The sequence below is a fragment of the Dryobates pubescens genome, chromosome 8 (genome assembly GCF_014839835.1).
Source record: "Dryobates pubescens isolate bDryPub1 chromosome 8, bDryPub1.pri, whole genome shotgun sequence".
NCBI classification, from domain to species: domain Eukaryota; kingdom Metazoa; phylum Chordata; class Aves; order Piciformes; family Picidae; genus Dryobates; species Dryobates pubescens.
The window spans coordinates 2,480,280-2,488,490 of NC_071619.1; positions in this window are offsets into that span (position 1 = coordinate 2,480,280).

The following is an 8,211-nucleotide window of genomic DNA, read 5'->3' on the forward strand; positions in this document are numbered from 1 at the left end:
CCAGAGAAGTATTTAGTACCATAGCATCATTTCAGGGCTTCCTAACTGTAGCTTCTGATAGCTGCAGTGGGACAGGAGGCTGGCGCTGTGGTTTAGCCATGCTCACATCAGGCTTGAGAAAAAGGGGAATTCATTTCTGCCCAGAGCAATCAAAAGAGGAAATGTCAGAGTGGTAAAGGAAATGCTCCCCCATGAGCCTTCCATGTCTGGCTGTGTCAGAGCTGCACCTATGGCCAGACAATTTTTAATGTGTTCTTCTGGGGTTTTTTAATGTTATTAAACTGCAGCTGAAGTTAGCTCTGTGCTCTCTGCTTACAGGCTTTGCAAGTGTGTAGCCTCTCTCTCTCACATTCTCTTCATTAATTTACTCCTTCATGGTTTGCACTGCTGCTCTTGAACATTTGTTCCTGTGCCCCCCAATCGAAGTGCACAGTTTAGCCTTTCATCACTTTAGAGTTGTTGTTTGTTGGTTTTTTTCAGCCAGAAAGGCCAGGTATGTTTTGCTCATTACTGTTGCTATCAGCAACTTAAAACACAGACTGTAATGGTTTTTTTTGAGGGTACAAACTCACTTGGTAGACTTGATTATTTCTTTTTAACTCTGAGCCACTCTTGCAGGTAGTAGTGTGTACAGCAAACCGTTTCCATCAGCTCTTCCCTAGCTGGATGTAAGCAGGGGGAGGGGAGGGGGGGGGAGTTCTGATTTCCTCCCCCAGAGCTAAATGGGCTGTTCATTTCTAGACAATCAAAGAGGAGGTCAGTGCCTCCTGATGTATGGTTTGAGATGCAGTTCTTGTGCACTGAGTTCATTCTCCTTTTATGCTCTCAGAAGGTTTAATGGTGGAGTCATGATGTTGCTTCAGGCACTTTCACTGATACCTGACCTCACGCTTCAGCTGTGTTGCAGTGTTTTTGCTGAATGGGAATGACGTAAGCACAGGCACGAATCCTTTTGCTGCATTGGTGCCTAAAGAATGGGACCATCCAGTTCTGGACTTGCCCAAATCTTTGTAACCTTAGGATTGCCTCTTTTGAAAACCCACTCTAGTAACGACCTCCTAATGCCTGCAGCAGCAGAGGGTGGAACCTCTGATGCCATCCAACTCCTTGGGAGTGGGCAGCTTAAACCCATTTAGGAGCTGGAATGTGTCTCTTCCCAGTAATTGCAGCAGAAGTCTTGGTGACACCAAAAAGTGCAGGTGGGACCTTCATGGGCAAGCTGCAGGATGAGCTCTTCCCACATTCCTCTCGTGGATGCATGGTCAATTCTTTTTTAATCATATTGATTTAAAAAATGCACGAGTGAGGGAGAAGAGTCTTTGGCTATCATGTTTTAAAGCAGGAGTATGAAATCAAGCCAGGAGCTGTATGAGCAGTGGTGGAGCATTAAAGAGAGGAAATCTCTTGTTTGTAACAGCTTCCAAACAACATTTTCCTTGGCAATATGCTCCCAGGCAGGTACTGTCTTATTTGCTTGTTAAGAGCAAATGCCCCCTAGGAGCAGGCACAAAGGTGCTTTGCCTTCCTAGCAACCAAACTTTATTCAAATGGAAATGTCTTTTTTAGCAGCATCTCAACGCCTGTGATGTTTCTTTCAGTACTTAGGATGTTTCTAAGATGATATGCCGAAATCCACACAAAAATTCTTCACCTTTGAGCTGCTCTTTTGCCCTAGCAGTTAATAATAATCCATTGCCCCGTTTGCTGTCTCATTTGTGGTGTCTGGTTTGGGTTGGTTTCTTTGAGAAGAAAGTCAACAACTAGACTTGCAAGGTACAGAAATAAATCAAAGCTGTGTTGTTTTGTTTTGTTTTCCTACCCATCGAAGTGTTTGTATTTTCTGGTAAAAGGGCAATCAAAGTAAAAACCCTGCGAGCAGATGTCTGTAATTGCAGCCTTGTATGTCTGTATGTGTGTGGAGAAGGCTAGTTTGCTGCTGTTGACAGCATCACTGATCAAACTTGCTTTGAGAGACCTGTGAGGTTTTCTCTGTGTGGCATAGAACAAATGGCACAGAGAGAAAAAGAACTTGAGTCTCCCTCCAACTCAACCCCTGCATTCCAGGAACAGCTCTAAACGTTGCATGGAACCTCAGGCTGTAAGTGGATACTCAGAGTTGCTTTAAAGATAGGATCTGCTCCTCCTCGTAGAACTTACACTGAAGGTATGAGCACAAAAAAGAGCAAGCAAGAGAAGTTTTGTGCCTGATTGCATGCCTTGAACTATTGTGTGTTTCTCAGCTGAAAATTAAAGCCTTCTACAAGCGCAGCAAAGCCGTGTGCTGACAGTTGTTTTGTCTTTGGAGCACAGTTGGGCCAAGAGCTTTTCATATCCTCTAGTTGTCTCTTGGTTTTTTTTAACTTTCAGTCCCTGTAAACACAGCTGCTTACATTCTGCCACAGTATGTTTTTTCTCTTGGAAGATGGGATGACACCGTGGGGTTCCCTTCTGAGTGAGTCATCGAGCAATTGGCAGAAAGTCTCTTGAACAGCAGAAGATGCTGCTTGTACCTTCATCTCCTCCCAGCTCTTTGCTGCCACTGCACTTCGTGCATCACCCTTGAGTCAAGGTGCTAGCCTGTCAGTGTGGAGAAGGAAGGTTTGAAAAACCATAGGGAGGGAGGGGAAAAGGTTGAAATATTCCCGTTTGGGTAAGAGTTTGGTACGTGCTTGTATTTTGACTGGAGATTCAGTGGGGTTTTAAGTGAGTAGCATTTGCATCTGGGTCAAAAAACAACCAGGGTTGTGATGCAGAGGGAGATCCTCAATCATGCCGTGATTCAAAGCTGGGAAGGGATGTGTTCCCCTTTTATAAACTGTTTATAACTTCCTTCATCTTAAAACAGATCAGCAAGCCTCACAAAGTCACTCAGCTTTGACCAGTGCCTGCCCCTGACCCCCCAGAACAGTTGTTTACACGGGTTGTTTTCTGTCCCAGAGACAGTCCCTCTTGTTTTAAATCCAACACAGCTAATGTCCAAGGGCTTCAAGGACTCTTCTGGCAGAGCAAGCTGCTGGGCACCCTTTCTCCAAAGGATCTGAGTAGCTTTACTGTGTTGCTGTGTGAGTGCTCAGCAGCCGCTGCCTGCCTTTTGATCGCTCCAGGTTTTTGGAATGCTTTCCAAACTTGACCAGGAGTAAGTGAAAGGTGCTTTTCATCAGTGCTCTTATGTTTTGACTGATGGCAGTGGCAAATCCGCTTCAGTCCGGAGTTACCAAGCGCCCGATGCTGAGGGGCTGGGGGTGGTGGGAGAAGGAATAGCGGAAGGCGTTCTACGGAGTGCTGTTGCCAAATTTGTCAGCGCCCTCTGCTGGCTGCCGGCGGAATAACAGGCAGGGATCCCGATCTCCGAGGCAAGCTGCGGATACAGGGAGGTCACAGCTGTTGCCTCAAATATGATGGACTTGGTGAGCTTTCTGTGGCCAATAAATGCAGCTAAGTTAAAATACTGCCCTGGAGTACTAAAATGGCTGGCTGTCATTACAGGCAGTTGGTGTTGCTTGGAGCAGAACTTAATCAAACGGAGGATACCTGCTGATAAGAAAAGTGATTAAAGTGGCTTTGAAAGCTGCTGTTGTAGAGCAGGTGATGCTCTTGATCTCCTGAGTGTACTTCATGCTACAAAACTACTTCAGCAAAGGGCCAGCAGCTGTCCCTTCCCCCTCTGCTCTTCCTGCTGTGGGCTGTGCTTGCTGGAGTCGCTCAAAGACAGGACATTTGCTGAGGGGAGCAGTGACCAGCATGCTGAGTATTGTAGCCCAGCCCCGGGGCTTCTTTCTACCCTGCTCTTGTACTGCTTTGGCTTTTCCAGAGGTAACACCAAAAATCAGAACCATTGCCTGTCTGCACTCCAATGTTACTCCTCAGCCTTGCATAGCTTCTTTCACTTTACACACAAATGTGCAAGGCAGGAGAAGAAGTTGGCTGAGGTAGGGTAGAGACAGGGAATGGGAAGAGTTAGCTGCTGTTCCATGTCTCAGGCAAACACTGAAATCGCTGTCAATGGGATGTCCTGACACCACCTGAGAAACGCCCAGGGGCTCCTCCTTTTCTTGCCATGTACATTTCCAGCAGTGTCTGGCTGTTTGTTCCTTTCCTGGAGCGTGGCTGCAGCAGCCCCTTGGTGTGTGTTTTCCCAAAGGAATGCCTTGTTGGTCTGTGAGCTGCTCTGGCTGGCTGGATCCCTCACACAGGGAAATGGGGGTGTTCAGTGGGGCTCCAGAGCGAGGTGCCAGCCAGCCAGCAGAGTTAAGGTTGTATCAGGGTTAACAAATGTGGTTTGTGTATTTGTCAGGCCCACCTCAGCTGCCCGTGGGATGTGATGGCTTGTGAGCATTTGGAGAGATAGATTTCAAGTGGTTTTCCATGTCATTATTAAAACAAGGTGGGAACTTGATGTATTTGAACAAGTTATGCTAACAATTGAAGCACTAAAGCTCTCCCAGCAATGCCAAAGACATACTGACCCAGAGGCAGATTAAAACCTTTCAGGCTCTTTTTCAAGCCACAATGCAGAGGAACAGCCCAACACACATTTTTCTCAGTTCCTGTGCTGTATTTGCTGGCTGCATCATTCTTCCATGCTTTGAATAGAAGGTTTAGACATTCCTTCACAGTGCACACAGCACAAAAATGGTCCTTTTTGCACGCCTGGTGTGCTACAGAGATGGGCCTGGCAGCAAGGAGCGTGGAGAACAAGATTGATGCCACTCTCTTTTAGTCTGCTGAGAGATTACAAGTGGTATTAAACTCCCAAAACTGAGGGGCAGAAGGGGAACACAGTGCTAAGGATATGACTGAGACTGAGAGTCCAATGGAGGGCTACAAGGATGCTGAAGGGACTGGAGCACTGCCTGGTGAGGAGAGGCTGAGAGCCCTGGGGCTGGTTAGAATGGAGAAGAGAAGGCTGAGAGGGGGGTTAATAAATGTTTATAAATATCTGAGGGCTGGGGGTCAGGAGGGAGGGGCCAGGCTCTGCTCAGTTGCACCCTGTGACAGGATGAGGGGCAATGGATGTAAGCTGCAGCACAGGAGGTTCCACCTCAACACGGGGGGGAACTTCTTCACTGTGAGGGTCACAGAGCACTGGAGCAGGCTGCCCAGGGCGGGTTGTGGAGTTTCCTTCTCTGGAGACTTTCAAGCCCCATCTGGATGTGTTCCTGTGTGACTTGTGCTGGATCCTATGGTCCTGCTCTGGCAGGGGGTTGAACTTGATGATCTCTGGAGGTCCCTTAGCCCCTAACATCCTGTGAGCCTGTGAATGCCTTGGTACATGGCCACGCTGCAGGGACACAGCTTTGGTGTTTTCTTTGGGAGCGAGTCCCTCTCTGAGTGAAAGGAAAATCCTTCTCTTGCTTTTCTTCCGCTGTTCTGTTAGCCACCACTAAACCCCAGGATTCTCAGTGCCCTGACAAGGTTGCTTGGCAAATCCACAGGCCTAGAGAAGCCCTCTTGGATTAAAACTGCAAGCTACCATGTAATGGAGAGACCGGAGCGCGCGGGACACCTCCGGCTGCTGGCTCCTCGTCTTTGTCACCGTTTCTCGTTAGGGAAGTCTGAAATTACCAGGGTTGGTTTGGGTTTTTTTCTTTTTAGAGCAAAGCTTTCATCCTGAAGCCAGCAGAGTATGAGCTGCATGCCTCATCCTTTCATCCCTTTTCCCCCCACCCACTTCCTTTTCTGCTGCAGAGAAATAAGTGAACTCTTTGTGATCTCTGCTTTCAGAAGGGTTTCATCTCCCAAGCTGCTTAATAGATTATCAGCAGTGTCCCAGCTAGCAGATGGCTGGAAGTGACAGCAGCAGCAGCAGTGCTGCAAAGAATTAAGTAAATGGCTTCCATCTCAGGATTGGGCTCCTTCACCACGTTGTGGAGCTTTTAGGCACTTCCCAGCCACTCGGGGTGGGTGCTTGTGTGTCATTTACAGAGCATGAACAAACCTCTCTGAACCAAACGTTTCCAGCCTCGAAGGGACTTGTTGTTTTTGGAGTCATCCTCTGGCCTTGGGCAAAGGCTTCAGGGAAATCATGGCCTCTGTAGTTGGGCCAATAGCACTGTCAACTTCAAGATGAACTGTCTTCTTCTGAGCTCCAGATTAGGCAAGGAACCAACCTCTTGCTGTAAGCCACTAGCAGCAGTCAGAACTCCTGAGTGGGGCAAATTTCTCTCTCTCTTTTTTTTTTTTTATCCCTTTAAATTTTTTCTCCTAATTGTTTGTGTTTGTTATTTTGACTCCTTGCTCTGCTTTGCTAAACTATCCCTTTCATGTGCAAGTGTGGAATGTTCTTCTGTGAGAGGAGAGCTGCCAAGCCCTGAATCAGGCTTTTTTTTCCTTTCCTCTTTCCTCTTTCGTTTTCACTCCCCTCTTCAGAGGCTACAGGCTACCAAAAGCAGAACTTGGAAGTGATGAGGTTTTTTCAGGGCTCAGCATTTTCAAAGAGGAATGCTCAAGTATGTGACTGACCCCCAGCCAAACACCCAGCCAGGTGGAGTTTTGGGTGGGGGGAGGGGGGTGTGGCAGGGAAAAGCAGCCAGGGGTTAGGCAGGCTGGAGTTAACCAGGTTGGAAAAGACTTTTGAGATCATCAAGTCCAACCTGTCACCCAACACCATCTCGTCAACTAAACCATGGCACCAAGTGCCTCACCCAGTCCCCTTTTAAACACTTCCAGTGATGGTGACTCCACCACCTCCCTGGGCAGCACATCCCAATGGCCAATCTCTCTTGCTGGGAAGAATTTCTTCCTGACATCCAGCCTAAACCTCCCCTGGCACAGCTTGAGACTGTGTCCTCTTGTTCTGCTGCTGGTTGCCTGGGAGGAGAAACCAACCCCCATCTGGCTACAAACTCCCTTCAGGCAGTTGTAGAGAGCAAGAAGGTCTCCCCTGAGCCTCCTCTCCTCCAGGCTAAGCAACCCCAGCTCCCTCAGCCTCTCCTCACAGGGCTGTGCTCCAGACCCCTCCCCAGCTTTGTTGCCCTTCTCTGGACACCTTCCAGCAACTCAACATCTTTCCTAAACTGAGGGGCCCAGAACTGGACACAGTGCTCAAGGTGTGGCCTAACCAGTGCTAAAGGGAAAATCCACCCAGCTGACACTGCCAATGGTAGCTTGTGTTTGAGACTGTGCTGTTAAGATTCAGCTGTCCTCATGGTACGTAGGTGGTGCCCCAGCAAAGCTCTCAAAAGGGATAGGACTCTTGGAGCAGGGCAGCTGTAGCTGCACAGTGAAAAAACCATCATTCACCTCCCCATCATTTCTTAGTTTGCCCAGTTCAGCTGGTTGCCAAAAGCATGACATATGTCCTGCCAACTTTCATCTCACTTGTGTGTGGCAGCAATATCATATTAAGCAGCATTTTGCTTCAAGGCACGTCTTGCTTCACCAGAGTGGGAGATTTATGATCATCAGGGCTGCGGCAGAACGCAGCACCCACTTCCCAGAAGATGTGCAGGCGTCACAGCCACCCTCTCTTTGCTCTTGGTGGTGCTCACCCTGTTCCTTCACCCCTCCAATTTTGTGGAGGCTTAACCCACACTGAGGCTGTTGCTTTTTCTCCCCCTCACAGCTTACAAGCAGTGTGTAGCAGTGGTTGCACAGTGGCTGTGATGGATCACAAGCCCTCCTCTTGATGACAGGCTCACAGGATGTCAGGGGTTGGAAAGGACCTCTGGAGACCCTTGAGTCCAACCCCCCTGCTGGAGCAGAACCATAGAATCCAGCACAGGTCACACAGGGACACATCTAAAAGTGTCTTGAAAGTCTCCAGAGAAGGAGACTCTCTGGGCAGCCTCTCCCAGTGCTCTGTGGCCTTCACAGTGAAGAAGTTCCTCCTCATGTTGAGGTGGAACCTCCTGTGCTGGAGTTCATATCCGCTGCCCCTTGTCCTATCGGAGGGCGCATTGAAATCCTCCTCTTGAAATCACCATTACTCATCACAAGAAAAAAGGAGTGATGGGGAAAATTGTGGCTGACAGTGATGTGAGCATCCTTGTTTTCCCTTGAGAAGTATGCTAACCTCTTACACAGTGTAACTTGTTCCATCACCCATTCCATGCTGGTTTTTTCTCCTAACATTTAGATGTATCACGCAGCTCTGGTGCATTCGTTCACCTCTGCAGCAGCCTGCAGTGAGGGCTTTGCCAGCCACATCCCCAGGCTTGCAGAGCAGGCACATGGTGAGGTGGAGCATGAGCAGGAGGCCTGCAGGAGGGC